At 32.8% G+C, this 19,107-nt stretch overlaps 1 protein-coding gene and 1 long non-coding RNA gene across 3 annotated transcripts in view; both read right to left on the reverse strand.

The window, feature by feature from the left end:
- LOC121740277 (muscarinic acetylcholine receptor M1-like) overlaps positions 1 to 19,107 on the reverse strand; it is a 371,436-nt gene that overhangs the window by 128,863 nt on the left and 223,466 nt on the right. The gene's annotated exons all lie outside the window — the stretch shown is intronic.
- LOC121740297 lies at positions 3,824 to 7,312 on the reverse strand. Of its 2 annotated transcripts, none has more exons than XR_006037626.1 (6): positions 7,274 to 7,312; positions 7,074 to 7,188; positions 6,011 to 6,202; positions 5,533 to 5,659; positions 5,159 to 5,344; positions 3,824 to 4,212 (listed from the first exon to the last, which is right to left on the reverse strand). It is a non-coding gene; the product is annotated as an uncharacterized LOC121740297 (long non-coding RNA). The 2 variants fall into 2 exon arrangements; XR_006037625.1 differs by having other exon boundaries at positions 7,074 to 7,191.

The raw sequence follows: 19,107 nt of genomic DNA on the forward strand, positions 1-19,107 counted from the left end.
AGTAATCAATAATCATCAAAAACATTTTTGGGACTAGCGAAATTTACTTTCGTGCTATAATGCGCCGGACTGTTGTTACGCGATATTGTTCACTATTAGCTACAGCGCAAAATACATTTCATCATCATTTAATATACCTTCATGTGTATACGCATCAGACAATGCATTGATTTTCAAATTGTTTTTATTCACAAAATTTTTATTTTTGTAATCCTGTAGGATCCAAGGTAGGATAGTTGAAATTGATGCAACCGAAGGACAAAATTTAGAAGAGTCATTACATCAGATTAATGATAACACGGATTCAAATGTCCAGTAAGAAATATTATTATTATCTTTTAACGTAAATATTAATTATTGATTATATTAAAAACAAAAAGCCAGACTGGAGGGAGTAGTAGTATTTTTTTTTTGTCAGCACAATCAGCTGCCAGAATTAGTGGATCCTAGATATCCGAGAAAAATACCTATTAGGGACCCACAGTATATAACAGAGACTGTTACAAGAAAAAATGAAAAAAAGTCAGAAAAAAGAAAATTAGTCCCCCACCATTCAAGCCAACAAGCCCCATTGCCCAAAAGGAAAAAAAAATAACTTAATAATTCTCAAATTTACTCGAATACAAAAATTCCTGTCCTGTCCAATACCCGGAAGTCCAATATTTTGGAGCAACCCCAGATGGCACTGTAGATGACGACACTATAGTAGAAATAAAGTGCCCAAAATGTTGTTACAATGTTGGTGTAGAAAAAGCCATAAATGATAAACAATTAACGTTTTATAAAAAAAACCAAAGGCGGGTTACAAATAAATAAAAACCACGCATGGTTCTACCAAATACAGGGCCAGCTTCATGTAACCAGAAGCAAAAAATGCATTTTTGGTATATGGCCTTCCAAAAACATTCCAGTTAAAACGGAAATAATCTATCGTGATGAGGAATTCTGGGAAACAAAAATGGAGAAAAAGCTGAAAGACTTCTATATGGATTGCACTTCTATATGGTTTTTATTTTTTTGTAACAAATAAAAACCACGCATGGTTCTACCAAATAAAGGGCCAGCTTCATGTAACCAGAAGCAAAAAATGCATTTTTGGTATATGGTCTTCCAAAAACATTCCAGTTAAAACGGAAATAATCTATCGTGATGAGGAATTCTTGGAAACAAAAATGGAGAAAAAGCTGAAAGACTTCTATATGGATTGCACTTCTATATGGTTTTTATTTTTTTGTAATAAATAAAAACCACGCATGGTTCTACCAAATAAAGGGCCAGCTTCATGTAACCAGAAGCAAAAAATGCATTTTTGGTATATAGTCTGGCAAAAACTTTCCAGTTAAAACGGAAATAATCCATCGTGATGAGGAATTCTGGGAAACAAAAATGTAGAAAAAGCTGAAAGACTTCTATATCAGTGGCAAAAAATGAAACATTCATCTCCGCGTCTTCTCCCCTGAAACCTCCCCCACTCCAAATATCATGAAAATCGTTTGAGACGTATTCGACATACATATAATACGGGACATACATAAAATACGGGTTAAAAGGGGATAAAATAAAAAAGTATTCTATGTACATATTTATTTTATTTTATTAATTCGAAAAAAAAAAACAAGTAGTCTCTGTTTATTATTACTCTGCCCACCTCTGCAAAATAAATTGCTAAATGCTACATCTAGCGGAAATATTATGTAACTTACCGTAGCAACCTACACCTCCTACTGCTACATTGATTCATAAACAGATGGCGCTCCGCGTCAAACGTCCAAGGTCATTTGCTTAGATATTCGTCTTAAAGTACAATAATATTCTATAATAATAAAAATCAATTAATTAATTCATAAAATAAAATGTTTTTGTTTAAGTAATAAGCATATAAAATTTAAGTATGTACTTAATTAATAAAATAAAATAAAATTTAACTACTCGAATACCATATTATAAAATAATTCATTATTATAATTAAAAATATCTAAAATGTCCCTATATACCAGCTACAAAATTAACTAAAAAATTAAAATATACAAAATGATAAAAAAAAATGTCACTATTAATAAAGTACCTATATAAATAAAAAAATAACAATAAATCACAGACAAGAATCACAATTAATATCAGAATGTCATAAAATATCACAAATTATTACCAATTATACAGTCTTTGGTTAGATTCGATTTTCGGGAGTGGCGGGAAAAGTAGAAAATTTTTCAGCACTGAAAATTTAATTTGATTTTTATTGTAAAAAGTTGCATAATTGTAGGATATTTGTCGTATTGTATATATTTTTTAATTGTATATAATTATTTCTTCGTATTGTTGGTAAGTTTTTTAATTATATAAAAGTCCCTTCACGGGACCAGGCGCGCCGCGATGTCTCAGCGGCCGTCCAAACGGAAGAAGAAGAGACCAATATCATCTAGTCCGGTGGATGATCAGGCTGAGTCGAGTAGCTCTGAACAGTCTGAGCCCACAGAGGAATTTAGCAAATATGCTCCTTATAGAGTAAATGATTACAGCCGTCGCTATCCAGAGGACAGCGCAGCTGGATTTGAATTTGTAGTCTTCGTGGAAAGCACAGGTGAAACTCCTATAGGTACTCGCGACCTCATGGGTTTAAGTCGTATTTTCCAACAATCGATTAAGGGAATATCTTTCTTGAGAAAAATTAATAAATTCAAAGTTGGAGTCTATTTTAATCGGCCGAACTTAGCTAACGCATTTCTTGAAAATACTACTTTTTTACGAGACCAAAATTTAAAAGCAAGCATTCCAGCTGGTAGCACGGAGTTGACTGGTGTCATCAACTCCGTACCGACCGAAATGTCCAATCAAAAAATTTATAAAGCAATTTCGAGTAGTACAAAAAGGGTAATATGTGTACGTAGAATAATGAGAAAAGCCAAGGTTAACAACAGCTTTGAGTTGCAACCAACGCAATCAGTGGCAATTACATTTTCGTGCTCTACATCATTGCCTGAATATGTTTTAATAAATATGTGGCGATTTCAGATCACCAGTGAAACAGTGTTATAAATGTTTAAGATACGGACATTTAGCAAAGTTTTGTAAGAATGCAGAGCGTTGCTCGATATGTGCCGAGGCTCACAATTATAAAAACTGTACTCAAAGCCCAGATAAAGCTGTTTGCGTACATTGTAAAGGTAGCCATTTATCTATATCTGGAGAATGTAGAGTTAAAAAAATGAAATTAGAAGAAAATAAAAAAAAGTATACAACTACATCATATGCAGACCTTTTTAATAATAAATTACAAAATTTCCCTTCATTGAATGAAAACACAAATAGTAAAGACTTATTAAATGTACTTCTCTCAAATAAAAACGCACTTACGTTACTCACAGAATGTTTAATTAAAGCTATTACTCTGAACAAGACTCAAAATGCAAGCATAAACTCACAGCTTCTTTCAGAAACAATCAAAGAAACTATAAAAGAAAAAAATAACAATCTTTCACATTCTCTGCCCAAGTAAATATTATGCAATGGAACAGTCAAAGCTTGCCAAGTAATAAATATGAACTACAAAAATTTCTATTAGATAATTCCATCCACATTTGTATAATTAGTGAAACGTGGCTCAAACCACATATCACATTTAACATGAAAGGATACTCTATTGTGAGAAATGACTGTGGTAATAATCACAATGGAGTAGCCATATTAATTCATAACACTATAGTCTATAACAAAATTAATACATTTTATGATGATTCTTTACAAAATATTGTTGTTCAGATTCAAATTTTTCAGAAACAAATTTCGATTGTAAGTTTTTACAGCCCAGGCAGCTGTACTCCTGAATTTAATAAGAAAAAATTTAATGATTTAATACAGACTATTCCGAAACCGATAATTTTGGCTGGAGACTTTAACGCGCATCATACTTTATGGGGTTGCGGCAAAGTTGACGCGCGAGGGAGAGATATTGTTGATGTCGCTGATGAGAATGATTTGGTTCTCTTGAATGATGGACGTCCAACCACTGTAGGGTCGCATAGATGGAAGCCAAATGCACTAGATTTGACTTTTGTTTCGGCGTCGTTAGCATTATTTTGTGAATGGCAAGTTTCTTCAGACTCGTTAGGTAGTTATCATTTACCAACTCTGACAACATTGAATCTTTCTCCATCATTCTCTCCCCATAGTAACTTGCCACAGACATTTGAAAGTTTTCCTCTTCACACGAATCTGAAAACAGTAAATTGGGATTTGTATGAAAAAACTGTTAATCAGAAATTAAAAAAATTTCAAATTGAAACATGCGATTTAATCGACAGTTATAATAGATTCTGTGCGCTTATAATTCAAACTGTTGATAAATGTGGCACATTTATCAACGGTTTGAATAAGCCTAAGTTCTGCACCCCAACTGCTAATTCTGTTTCTCAAAGTTCTGCCTGTAGTGACGTTAAAAAAAAAGTTAAAATTCCATTAGTATGGTGGAATGAAAAATGTTCCAAGGCTGTACATGATTGTCGTCAAGCCTATGCGCGGTTTAAAGCGAATTCTTGTATTGAAACTTTTGTCGAATTTAAGCGTCTTCAGGCGCATAAAAAGCGCGTATTGAAACAAGAGCGAAGACTTTCTTGGGAAAACTTTTGTAAATCTGTTAGTAGATTAACTCCTATGAGCCAAATTTGGATGAAAATTAAAAAATTCAACCGAAGTTATACACCTAGAAGTAGTTTCATTGATAGTGAATGGATATTACAGTTTTTAAATAAATATACTCCAGATACAGTACCAAATAATTATAAGAACAGTAATTCCAATGTGACAACATCTCCAAATTCTTTTTTAGTAGATAGTTTTACATTTGAAGAGCTGAAAGCAGCCATAAAATCTCGTAAAGATTCTGCTTGTGGTCTAGATTGTTTATCTTACAAAATGTTTAAATTGTTAGACACCAAAAATATGAAGTTGTTCCTTAATCTATTAAATTCATTGTGGTGCCATTCCATGATTCCTGAACAGTGGAAAACAGATTGTCTCGTTCCAATATTAAAACCCCGAAAGGATATAAATGTTGCAGATTCATATAGACCTATAACTTTAAGTTCTTGCGTTGGCAAAATATTTGAACAGCTTATTAAACAGCGATTGGAATTTTTTATAGAAAGAAATCATATTTTACCTAGTAATCAGTTCGGTTTTCGGCGTGGCCGTTCGGCTAGAGAGAGCTTGAGTCATTTTTGTTTGGACATTCACAATGCTCTGTCTTGTAATTCAATATTGGTTGGTATTTTCTTTGATGTTGTTGGCGCATATAATAATGTCAATTTGGAAAAACTTTCAATTATTTTAACTTCTTTACAATTACCTGAAAAATTGGTAAATTGGGTGTATCATTTTCTTAGTGGTCGTAAATTATATGTGAAATTTGAAAATAAACTGATTGGTCCAAGGTATTCCTACAAAGGAATAAGTCAAGGTGGAATTCTCAGTCCTTTACTATTTATTTTGTATATACATAAGTTAAATATTGTCTTAGGTCAAAACATTACTAACCTACAGTTTGTAGATGACTTAACTATATATTGTACTGCAGACAAGTTGTCTGCAGCTATTGAAAATCTCAGAGTTGCTCTCCTTGGCCTTAAGGCCTATTATGATGATCTGGGCTTGGACATCAGCTCTGAAAAAAGCAAAGTTTTAGTTTTTTCAAAAAAACCTAGCAAAACAACAAACATTGTCCTACAATATGGAGATAGTATGTTAGCAGTTGACAAAACTGTTAGATTCTTAGGTGTGATTTTTCAGAACTCCTTCAAATTTAATAAATATATTGATTACTTAGCAAACAGGGCTTTAAAGGCTTGCAATATATTAAAGTCTTTAGCAGGCACATATTGGGGAGCTGATCCAAAAATTTTATTAATTCTTTACAAGGCTATTGTAAGAAGCCATTTTGAATATGGTTATGTATGCTTTGCTTCTATTCCACATTTTGTTGATAGACTAGATAAAGTTCAAAATAGGTGCTTACGGATTGTGCTTGGTGCGATGTGTTCCACACCCATAATATCAATGCAGGTTGAATGTAACATCCCTCCTTTGAAAATTCGCTTTAAATATTTAATATACAGGTTTTTGTTGAGAATTTCATCCATTAAAAATCATCCTCTTCTTGTAAAATTGCAGAGTGGTTCTTCTTCCTCTATTTTATTACATTACCTACCTGAAATTGTAAAAATAAAGCAAGACTATAACTTATATGAAAGTGACTTATGGCCTTGCTATATGAGCACATTTAGCTCTAAATATTTTCCACTAAAAATTGTAATTGATAATTCTTTGAAGTGCAAAGAAGATGTCTACCTTTTACTAAGTAACCTAGTTGGTTATCAACAAGTCTATACTGATGGTTCAAAGACTTCTGAGGCGGTATCAGCAGCCATATATATTAAACAGGATAAGAAAGGATATGGTATTAGGCTTCCAAATTTAACAAGTATTTTTACTGCTGAGTGTTTAGCAGTTCTGTCTGCATTAGAGTATATTGAAACTCAAGTTTATGATAAATGGATTATAGTGTCCGATAGTCTTAGCGTTCTTCAAAACTTAAATAACCCCAAATTTTGTGCTACAACTAACTATATTATTTATGATATTAGAGAAAAATATACAAAATTAACAACATTAAACAAAAAAAATATAGTTTTAGTCTGGTCACCGTCACATATTGGTGTTAAGGGAAATGAACAAGCCGATTTTTTAGCAAGAGCTATAACTACTTGTTCTCAGGAGCATTGTATTAAAAACATATGTCTTCCAGAATCTGACGTTTTAGTCAAAATAAAAGAAACCTTTAAAATCGAATTTACAAATTTTTGGAAACAGACCATGGAAACCAAAGGAAAATGGTATTCTAAGATTAAACAGGAGTTGTCAGTCCCATGGTTTACTAAAGGTGTTTCATTTCATGACAGGAAATTTTATTCTACTATTTGCCGTCTTAGACTTGGTCACTGTCGATTTAATGCTCATCTTCATAGATTGAATATATTGTCTTCACCCGTTTGTAATTACTGTAATCATTCTGAACAAACCTTGGATCATATTTTCTTTACTTGTAACAGTTTTACTCTTCAAAGATTTATTTTTATTAATCACTTGATGGATATCTTTAAAACTGCTGAAGCCATCCCGCACTCCCTTCAGCAGCTTCTGAAAACACCCGATTGTTATAAGCCAATATATGAGTACGTCCTTTCTACCATTGGTGATATATAATTAAATAGGTACTCACCAGTCATTACCTATATACCTTGAGATTGTATATAGTAACGTAACGGTTATGTGTTGTAAATTTCCTAATTATATATAAGTACTTTGTGGTTGTAAATAATTCTCTTTTATATTTGCTTTTCATCTCGTTTTTCTTAGTTTTAGTAATAAAATATTATTTAATGTACATAACTTTGAACTGTTTATTAGCAGACTTTTTAGCCTTTTTAGGCATCTGTCAAGAGTCAAGACCACGTCAAGACAAACCAATGACGACAATATGTCAAATTGAAGAAGGGACAGTATTAATTATACAAAACAATACTATCAAAACATGAGAAATGGCTTCGGCCTGATGAAAAAACTTATTATTTATATTATTTATATCAAAGAATTGGCTTCGGCCTGATGAAAACTCTATTTCAGATGGTTAATATAAAAGAATTGGCTTCGGCCTTCACTATCATTCATTAAATAGAGAAAACATAGAAATGGCTGTATGGGCAACGCTCCCTTTGCCTGTCCCGACCGGGACGAATTAACAAAAAAAAAAAAAGTCTTTGGTTACTTCAAGTATTTTCCTTTTAAACAACGCGCGTTGGGCATGAAATATATCTAGATCCAAAATTCTGTGCCATTTATTATAGGTAGCCGGGAGTCTCACTATAGGACTATTTTGTCCCAAGTTAGTTTTGTACCTCGGGGTATTAAATACTCCTACAGGTTTACGTCGTGCACTCAGCTTAGGGACTGTTATACTCGTAGCTATGCCTTCAAGAAGATCTTGACAGGGAATTCGGCCTATAACTACATCACGTAGGAATACCATGTCCATCATACGTCTTCGTCGTGACAGCGTATCCATTTTAAACTCAGTCAACCTTTCATCGTACGAGCATCGGTGGTTAACCTCATTGGAGATGTAGGCAAGATATCTGGTAAAGGAGCGTTGAATGGATTCTATACGTTGTGAATGGGCATTGTACATTGGATTCCAAATAACGCTTCCGAACTTCAAAATACTACGGACAAAGTTTTTAAATAAAAGAATTTTCGTATATGGACGCTTGAAATCACGCGAGTTTCGTTTTATGAATCCAAGAGTTTTGGCGGCTTTATTTACCATGTAGTCATAGTGTGGTATAAAACTTAATTTTGAGTCAATAAGAATGCCTAGGTCCCTCACGGTCGATGAAACAGATATGGTACTCCCGTTGATATGGTAAGTTGTAGGAAAAACCTTTCTTTTCTTAGTAAACCTTATGTGTTGACATTTGGAGGCGTTCAATTTCATATTGTTCTTGAGACACCACATGTATATTCTGTCAAGGTCTGATTGTAACCTTAGCGAGTCAGCCAATGAATTTATTTGCAGGGATATTTTCATATCGTCTGCAAAGAGGGAACAATGACAATGAAGTATGCAGGTAATTATATCATTGATAAAGAGAAGGAACAAGATCGGACCAAGGTGTGAACCTTGTGGCACCCCTGATAATGCGATATATTTTACCGACTCGTGTCCATTTATTACTACTGATTGCTCACGACGATGCAGATAAGACGCAAACCACCTTAACATGTTTCCATCGATCCCGTACTGGGAATTCAATTTCTTGATAAGTATTTTGTGGTCAACAAGATCGAATGCGCTTGCGAAGTCCGTATACACTGAATCTATCTGCATTCCATTGTCAACTCCTTCAAAAATAGGAGTTAAGTACGAAATGAGATTTGTGATAACAGATTTTTTACTTTGAAACCCGTGTTGTTGATCGCAGAGTAGTGGTTTGACTTGATTGACCAGTATCGTACAGATGATGGACTCAAAAATTTTGGCAAAAGAGGATAGAATAGATATGGGTCTATAGTTTTTGACGTCGCTATTATTGCCCTTCTTTAGAACCGGCACTATTCGCGCCTTTTTCCATTCATTTGGGAAAACACCGGATGTAATAGACTTATTGAAAATTTCTTTCAGAGGCTGAACTAAAGCACGCGCACAATTCTTCAAAGTCCAAAAAGCACGAGGGTTATATTTGACACTATTTTCTACAGATTCTATATAGTTTTTGTGGCATAAATTAGCTAGTTTCTTACACCTTTTTCGTAACAATTCATACTCGTATTGGTCGCGTGGATTTCCAAATTTGTGTGCTTTACGCCTTAAACATTCTTTTTCTTTTAACAAATTTATTAGATCAGTTGTAAACCATATAGGATATTTTGCTTTATGTGGTTTGCGTTTCGGAACGTGTTTACTAATAACATCATTTAGAACTTCGTAAAATTTCTGCACCATATCATCTACATTCTTACAAGAAGAGAATATTTCGGACCAACTCACGTCGTTCAATAAGGATGTGATTTCACTATAGTCAGCCTTATAAAAATTATGGTCACATCTGGGGACGCCTTCTACACTAGTATTATCAGAATTAATACAAATTTCTATATCAAGGGGTGGATGGTAAGGATCTAATTTGCTTATGCAATATGCTTCATTAACATGACATTCCAAATTACTTAGTACTAAATCTAGAATTTTATTATCTTTATTCACTACAGAATTATTTTGATTTAACCCAGTCAAGGAGATAAAATCAGTAAGAGCGTAGCCTAAATTATTTTGATAGTTATCAGCAACAAGAGTCTTACCATCCACTCCTTTATTCCAGGAAAGAAAGCCCATATTAAAATCACCCACTATTACAATATCATCAAGTTTATTAGTCAAATTATTTATAGTATTATCTAGGAATGTTGAAAGTTCGTTATGCTTATTTGGTGCAGATAAGCAGAGAGTATACATATAACAGCACAAATACCTATTTTCTTCATCTTCTTACCCTTTCGCAGGTTTAATAGAATCCATAAGTCCTCACATGCACTTTCTTTGTCATTAAGCCGCAAGCTGTTAATAGTCTTTTTAACTGCAATAAGTACACCACCTCCATCACTTTTGTTATAGAACTGTGATACAGTACGGTCGCGACGATATACTTGGTACCTGTCATCTATAAATTCGGAATCATGAATTTTTTCATTTAGCCATGTTTCGGTAAAGATGATTATGTCGTAGTTGTGTATTAAAATATTTTTAAAGATATCGTTTGTTTTTGTTCGCATTCCGCGCAAGTTTTGATAGTAAATGTGGAGCATTATAGTTGGTTAATCATAAATCAAAATGCATGTTTTTGATTATCACATAAAGTACATTATTGCAGGTTATTTAATTGAGTCTGGTTATTTATAACTTTAGCAGGAGAAGAATCTGTCTTTCTAATAAATATTTTGCCGTTGCGCACCCACACATATTTATAGGACAGTTCCTTTGCTTTAATTCTAGTTGCAGCATGCAGCGATTTTTTTTCAGGTGTCAGGTGCTCACTTACATAAAGATATTTCTTTTCTCCTCCAATACCAATTACACTGGTATTTAGTCTTTCTTGACTATTCTTGTTATACTTAGATACAGCAGCAAGAAGTGTATCTCGAGAGCGAGGGCTTTGCATTTTGACAACTACCGAACGCGGTCGAGTACTACCTGCGTTCAATTTGGCCACTCGGAAGCAGGAGAAAATATTGCTATCGGTTGTTTGCGAGGAGACAACCTTTGCTATCTGAGTTACTACTTGTGGGAGATTTTCGTTTTTGAACTCAGGAAGTCCATGTATTTCGATGTTGGATTCTCTATTGTGCTGCTCTAAAGTTGACAAACGGTTTGAGAGTTCAGCGACATTCTTAGTTAGGTTATTGTTCTCAGTTCTAAGATTAGCTAGTTCTTCCTCCTGCGACTTAAGTAAAACATTTATCTCATCATACTTTTGATTCACAAATTCTATAGAAGTCAGTAATTCCGTCACTTGTTGTTTCAGAGGTTTGAGTTCTGATTCCAGGATTTTTTTCAGTATTTTGGGCAGTTCAGATTTTAAAGCTGTTACAACTTCATCACGTACTAAGTCAGGAAGGCCAACAGTCTCTTCAGTGGTAGCTTTAATAGTAGGCTTGTCATTGAGTTTATCTTTGCGTTGTTGGGTTTGTTGTACGTTATTTCTTCTCAAGGTAACGTTTTCACTAGTATTCGGTTGATAGTCTTGTGTTGTAGCTTGCAAACGAACAGGCGTGTTCTGGTTATCTTTCTTAGGAATCTTATTACTGCATGCCGGGCAACGCCAGTCTTTTTTAAAATCTTTCGACATGGAGCTAAAGTCTTTCCCCGATAAGTTAGCACATAACAGGTCGTAGGTACTCAGACAGTATTTGCACTGAAGAAAATTTTTATCTCTGATAGGATTATTACAACCGCTGCATTGGTTTCCCGCCATATTTAGGCGGAAATTAGGTCAGGTATAAACGGATAGCTGCTGTAAAAATGAAAAAGTAAGTGATTCGATATAACCTAAAATTGCAGTATCAATCAAATCCATTTTATTTGAGTAGCATATTATAGGATATTAATTGAGTACCGTACCTAACTATTGTTTTAGTGTTGATGGATCACCATGGTCTCCAAAACCCGACGACAAAACTTGCAGTGATAGTTTCATAGAATATTTCATTTAAATCCAAAGTATCAGGTGGAAGAAACAGTGACTCGCAAATGACGATAAACCAGATACTACATCTGGTTTATTAGCTGATCTTTTAGAAGCTGAAGATAGAGTTTTGAATGATAAGGTTTTTCAATAAAGCAAGTTTTAGATAAAAGGGGTAAAAAAGTTAAAATTATTATGCCCCCATTTTGATCAAAACAAAACGAGTAGGTACTTTCAAGAAGAAACCGAAAGGACTTATTATATTGCTCGAGTAAGAATCCATATTGAAAGTGAAATGCAAAGACTCAGAAACATGAACAATGTTTGCACAACGTTCCTTTTTTTTTTTTTTTTCAAGTAAAAAGTATTGCACGTATTTTTGTTTACTAACTTACAGTGTCACGAAGCCGAGGTTTCCTAGATTTGTGCTTTTGTTTATTTATCACTGGATCCCAACTAGATGGCAGCACCCAACTATCTTCACGGTTAAAATTAGGGTGTTTTTTAATTTCAATGGCCTCGCGTATCATTCTTGGGCGGTATCTTGCTTCTTTTGCCAGTAATTGTGGCTTATCAAATCTTATGTAATGGCGAGGTTTATCCAGTGTGTGTTCACAAATTGCGGACTTGGTGTTCCTACGGTGTTTGACATCTGCAATTAACCGTGAATATGGTTGGGTGCTGCCATCTAGTTGGGATCCAGTGATAAATAAACTAAAGCACAAATCTAGGAAACCTCGGCTTCATGACACTGTAAGTTCGTTTTGCGTAGATCGGAACGCAAACAAAAATTGATGAATCTTCGGGTAGTTGAAGAACTTCAATAAATTGGACGCCTGTCATCTCAGTCCACCCGTGACCACGGCCGCTGTAAAGTAGCCGAAACATCGGGATTAATAAAAGTGCTCCGCAACAAAATCCGTAAGTGTTTGAACCTTGTAATATAATGAGAAAAATATTATGTTCGTTTCTACGCATCTACGCGTCGCCGCGTGGGTCTACGGCGTAGATATGGCGTAGACCTCTATCGTTAAAAATAAATTTCGCACGCTTTGATTAATTATTATGTAAGCCGGGATTTTCCTTATAATTTTCCACTTAAAAAGTTCAGGTAAAACGTGCAAGGTTTTTTCCTTATTGGTGAAAATTTTGTTATTAAAAGTTGGGCACAGATTGTATTGATAAAATGTATCTTCAACTTTTTTCCAAATTTAATAAGATTTCTATTTATGAAAATATTAATAAAATGAACATCAGTTAAATTTATTAATTTTTTCATAAAGAGAATTCTTATTTAAGTGTCTCGTTAAATTCGGGGAATGGCCGAGCCTATAATATGGCTTTTAAAATAATAATCGTTCCATGGGGAGGGTTAAACATTGCGACAATTTGTACCGTGATAGATGGTGATAGATACACGACTACGAGGACAGCTCTCCCGCGGCGATATAAGTGAGGCATAAATATACTTGTCGTTTATTTTAAGTCAATCCCTAGACGATCAATGGTATTGTGCAATATCACGCTTCAATTTTATTGAACAGTTTATTTGACAATCAGAATTCGAGCGATGTTCAATATCATCCCTAGACGGTCAATAATATTACGCAATTCGTGATATTGCGCAATATAATTGCTCGTCTAGGGGCCCGCTAATGCACGCATTCAATCTAATTGCGAAACCGAGCACCGAGGCGGAAGTAAGGTAATATTGACGGAAATTCTTTTTTCTTTGTTTTATATTTTGGGGAAATCAACATGTCATACATTATATGACTTATGAGGAGTGTGAGGACGGCGCGTCGACTGTGAGTGACATATTTCGTGTCCCTCCCGGAGCTTTGTGAATTGAGGGATTATAAACACAACGGCAAATTATGCGGAACATAGGTAAAAAGGGCCACAATTTGAACTGAAGTGGGTCGCGGGCTGTTAAATGAGCTTAGAAACTATAAAAAAGGATTTTTTTTTATAGTTTCTAAGCTCATTTAAAAATAAAATATTGAAGAAAACTGGCAAGTAAATGATGCTGGCGTAGCCCAGGTGGAGAGGCCAGCACGGTCTACGAATGTGGATCCGATTGAGGACGTGTGGCACATCAATAGGTGAACGGTACGAGTTAAAACTCCAGCTCCAAAATGTGCCTCCAAAAGGCAAGTCAGGCTCCAAAAGGAGCTCGACTTGGCGCTACTGGAGGAGTAGGAGAATATCCCACAGGAAATGGAAATTATTGACAATCAAAATGCAAGAATAGAATGGCGTATCCAGGCGCTCTTGAGATCCACAGAAGGCATTATACGCTTTTAACATGGTATTTCTTTACTAAATATGGAGAATTTAACTTAAAAACTTAGTATTGAAATTTCAAAGATTTTCTTAATTTTTGATTTTTGCTGATTTTTTTTCTATTTTACACGTTTTTATGCCAAGTTGTATTTTTTAATCATCAATTATTAAATAAATAAATAAATATATAAAAAAACAGCGAATAATTTTCAAGAAAAATTAAAATTTTGTTATGTTCCTCTAATTTTGCCGGCGTGTATATTTTATTAGTTAGTAATTTTTTCCTTTAGGCTTTACCTGTGTAATCCGATTACAGTCTCCTGGGAAACAGAAGCGTTTAAATATAGAGGTGATTTTATATATTACTAGCTGTCCCAGCAAATGTTGCTTTGCCATAATATGAATCAAGTATTTCACCCATATTATTTTATTGAAGTGACTAAATAAGTATGTTACCATGACAACGTCCATCGCTATCCCGTCCTACAAACAATTGTCGTCGTCAGTCTCGAGTTGTAATAATTTACTATTATTTATTCAACAAATGCACTTATCAATATAATAAGTACCCAGTAGCCGATTCTCAGACCCACTGAATATGCATATAAAATTTGGTTAAAATCAGTAAAGCCGTTTCGGAGGAGTACGCGGCCTAACATTGTGACACGAGGCTGCCCCCCTGGGTACGCCCATGTGCATGGTAACGAACCTAAGATTTTTGGTCTTGTTCAAATCAATATTAGTTGCGAGGCTGGGCTCAAGCCCATCTTTTCTTACAAAATTCCAACAAAAATGTTAACTAATTGTTGCGCGTCGAGGCTTAGCTCCTTTAAGGGCTTTCCACCTTACTAAATTTAGACGTCCTAATTAGGATCCTGAAAAGAAGACTAATTAGAAGCTTCTGATTCCACCGATCCGAAGCCACACTAATTTTCCCGATTTAGTACGCTAACTATGACGAAAGTTAGTTACATAAATCTATTAGTAAGTTGGAATTAGCTCTTTAATTGGAAAGCGTATAAAGAATTTTTATTACTTAGTTATTTATAATCTTTAATGTATTTGTTATGATTTACGTAATTCAGTACTTAGTTTATTGTTTTTAGAATACTAAATTATTGTAACTTAACTATTTTAGACTAAATTAGATGGTAGTTTTAATATTTAAATCTGGCCACACTGACAACGTGCAATCCCAAGGCTACGTTTGCTTCACTTGGAGTGGGGGTTGACGGGTAAAAATTGTGTATAAATACCCCAAGAGCGCAGTATGATGCGAATTTTGACGGAAGAACAATTGTAAGAGGAATCTCTGCCCGAAAGTGTACCACTGTATAATATTGTAGAATAAATGTATTTGAAAGTCATCATGCAGTTTCTTATCATCTCAGAAGAGGGAGAAAAATCCAGGTACGCTCACTTTATATTCACTTATTATTAAATTTCTTAACTGGGATTAAATATCTTTATTTCTCATAAGTGTAACGATGCTCCCAGATAAGAAATCTGAAAAGTAATAGTAGTAAAAGAGTTATCTAATGATAGCATACAATGATTTGAAATATTCACATACAATTAATATGAAAAGAATGTAGGGTACTTTTAAAATATTTTTCAAAAGTATGTTAACAGCTGAAAGTATCATGAAGGTGCAATCGCCATACAAATATATATTATTAGCTGTGTTCTGAAAGTCGATGTAGATGTTGCGTACATTGAGGTAAATCGTTTTAAAGTACAGCATCTTCGTATAACAAACTTCTTTAACAATAGTAATTAGTACGCGGTGAGTATAATTGGTATGTCCTATCTATTTTTCTTTTGTGTAGTTGATGTTTCTTTATAAAGTGTGTTTATTTAAATTGAGCCGACAGTTATTATGAAATGATTTTTACTGTAATGAAATAATTTTGTTTTCGATAATTTTAGATTATCAAATGTGAAATTTTTATATGAAAAATTAATTTGTGCATTCGAGAGTTATATCTTATAATGAAGATGAGATGTTTTAATTTACTTGAGTATTAGAGTATCTGAGATTTTTACAAGTAATATAAAATTATTTAATTCAGTCATTATTACTTTGCAACAAGAGGTATTTGAAAAATACGTTGCGGAGTAGAAAGAACTCGATACACGTAACAATCACGCACCACACACATAATACCTTCCACTTGGTCGAGGCTACTCTTCGACAGTGAATTTAACATTACACATTTCACTTGGTCGAGGCAACTCTTCGACAGTGAATTTAACATAACATTTTGACATCATTACACATTTCACTTGGTCGAGGCAACTCTTCGACAGTGAGTTAAGATTACATTTTAACATGCATCATTACACATTTCACTTGGTCGAGGCAACTCTTCGACAGTGAATTTAACATAGCATTTTGACATCATTACACATTTCACTTGGTCGAGGCAACTCTTCGACAGTGAGTTAAGATTACATTTTAACATGCATCATTACACATTTCACTTGGTCGAGGCAACTCTCCGACAGTGAATTTAACATTACATTTTAACATCACTATAAATTTCACTTGGTCGAGGCAACTCTTCGACAGTGAGTTAAGATTACATTTTAACATGCATCATTACACATTTCACTTGGTCGAGGCAACTCTTCGACAGTGAATTTAACATAACATTTTGACATCATTACACATTTCACTTGGTCGAGGCAACTCTTCGACAGTGAGTTAAGATTACATTTTAACATGCATCATTACACATTTCACTTGGTCGAGGCAACTCTCCGACAGTGAATTTAACATTACATTTTAACATCACTATAAATTTCACTTGGTCGAGGCTACTCTTCGACAGTGCACACCACATGTAGTTCACATTTGGACTGCTTATAACTGCAATTATACACAATTCGCATTACACTACTCCAATATAACTTTTATTTTTATGAATAGCAAAGAGCCTACATAATATGGAAGTTGATAAAATATCCTTTTTATTACAAGATTTCAAAACGCCAAAAAGAATATTCATAACTAGTATTTTTTTAGTGATGTGCAAGATTTTAGCTAATATATATTATCTATGATGTATTATGTAAATATTTGGTATAGAATTACTTAACTAATTGTTTGTTCAATAAAAGAAATGAAATAATTAATAATGACCTGAATGGTTGGACATGATCAAGTATTTTGCTTGGAAAGATAACCAAACAAGTAATATAGATAAATCGAACAACGATATCAAAATACTAATGCGTCCTAAGGCACACTGCTCTCAGATGAGTGAGCTCACTCTTTTCGAGAGTGATACATTTTCGCGCTAACGATTGTATGGAATGCCTTTTCTAACATTCTAATTCTATGAAATCGAAATGGTTTATGCTAATATGATAGTATGAGATCTGTTTATTGCAGTTTATCCTTTTTATTGTCAATTTCAAGGGGTCGATTCAATAACTAGATCATTTTTGTTTTCATGAATGCTGTGGAGTGAACCATTGATTAAAGTTGCTATGGAGTGCAATATTGATTAAAGTTGCTATGGAGTGGACCACTGATCAAAGTTGCTGTGGAGTGAACCACTGATCAAAGTCGCTGTGGAGTGAACCACTGATCAAAGTCGCTGTGGAGTGAACCACTGATCAAAGTCGCTGTGGAGTGAACCACTGATCAAAGTTAATAGAATGAACGATTCAGAAAACCCAAAGGTATGTGCACTGAAAATTTTAAACCCAATTTCAACAGTATCATTTTCTTATTAAGAACTGTGGAGTGAACCACTGATTAAAGTAATAGTTTCTATTAAAAGTTTTGTTTTAAATGAAATTTGGAATAAATGAAATTTGAATAAAATGAAATTTGAATTAAATGAAATTTGAATTAAATGAAATTTGAATTAAATGAAATTTGAATTAAATGAAATTTGAATTAAATGAAATTTGGAATAAATGAAATTTGGAAAAAATGAAATTTGCAATAAATGAAATTTGGATGAAATGAAATTTGGATTAAATAAAATTTGGATTAAATAAAATTTGGATGAAATGAAATTTGGATAAAATGAAATTTGAATTAAACGAAATTTGAATTAAATGAAATTTGAATGAAACGAAATTTGAATTAAACGAAATATGAATTAAACGAAATTTGAATTAAACGAAATTTGAATTAAACGAAATTTGAATAAAATGAAATTTGAATAAAATGAAATTTGAATAAAATGAAATTTGAATAAAATGAAATTTGAATAAAATGAAATTTGCATTAAATGAAATTTGAATTAAATGAAATTTGAATTAAATGAAATTTGAATTAAATGAAATTTGAATTAAATGAAATTTGAATTAAATGAAATTTGAATTAAATGAAATTTGAATTAAATGAAATTTGAATTAAATGAAATTTGAATTAAATGAAATTTGAATTAAATGAAATTTGAATTAAATGAAATTTGAATTAAATGAAATTTGAATTAAATGAAATTTGAATTAAATGAAATTTGAATTAAATGAAATTTGAATTAAATGAAATTTGAATTAAATGAAATTTGAATTAAATGAAATTTGAATTAAATGAAATTTGAATTAAATGAAATTTGAATTAAATGAAATTTGAATTAAATGAAATTTGAATTAAATGAAATTTGAATTAAATGAAATTTGAATTAAATGAAATTTGAATTAAGTGAAATTTGAATTAAATGAAATTTGGATTAAATGAAATTTGGATTAAATGAAATTTGAATTAAATGAAATTTGAATAAAATGAAATTTGAATAAAATGAAATTTGAATAAAATGAAATTTGAATAAAATGAAATTTGAATAAAATGAAATTTGAATAAAATGAAATTTGAATAAAATGAAATTTGAATTAAATGAAATTTGAATTAAATGAAATTTGAATTAAATGAAATTTGAATTAAATGAAATTTGAATTAAATGAAATTTGAATTAAATGAAATTTGAATTAAATGAAATTTGAATTAATTGAATTATTAAATGAAATTTATTGAATTATTAAATTAAATTTATTGAATTATTAAATGAAA

This window comes from Aricia agestis, chromosome 1, assembly GCF_905147365.1.
Source record: "Aricia agestis chromosome 1, ilAriAges1.1, whole genome shotgun sequence".
NCBI classification, from domain to species: domain Eukaryota; kingdom Metazoa; phylum Arthropoda; class Insecta; order Lepidoptera; family Lycaenidae; genus Aricia; species Aricia agestis.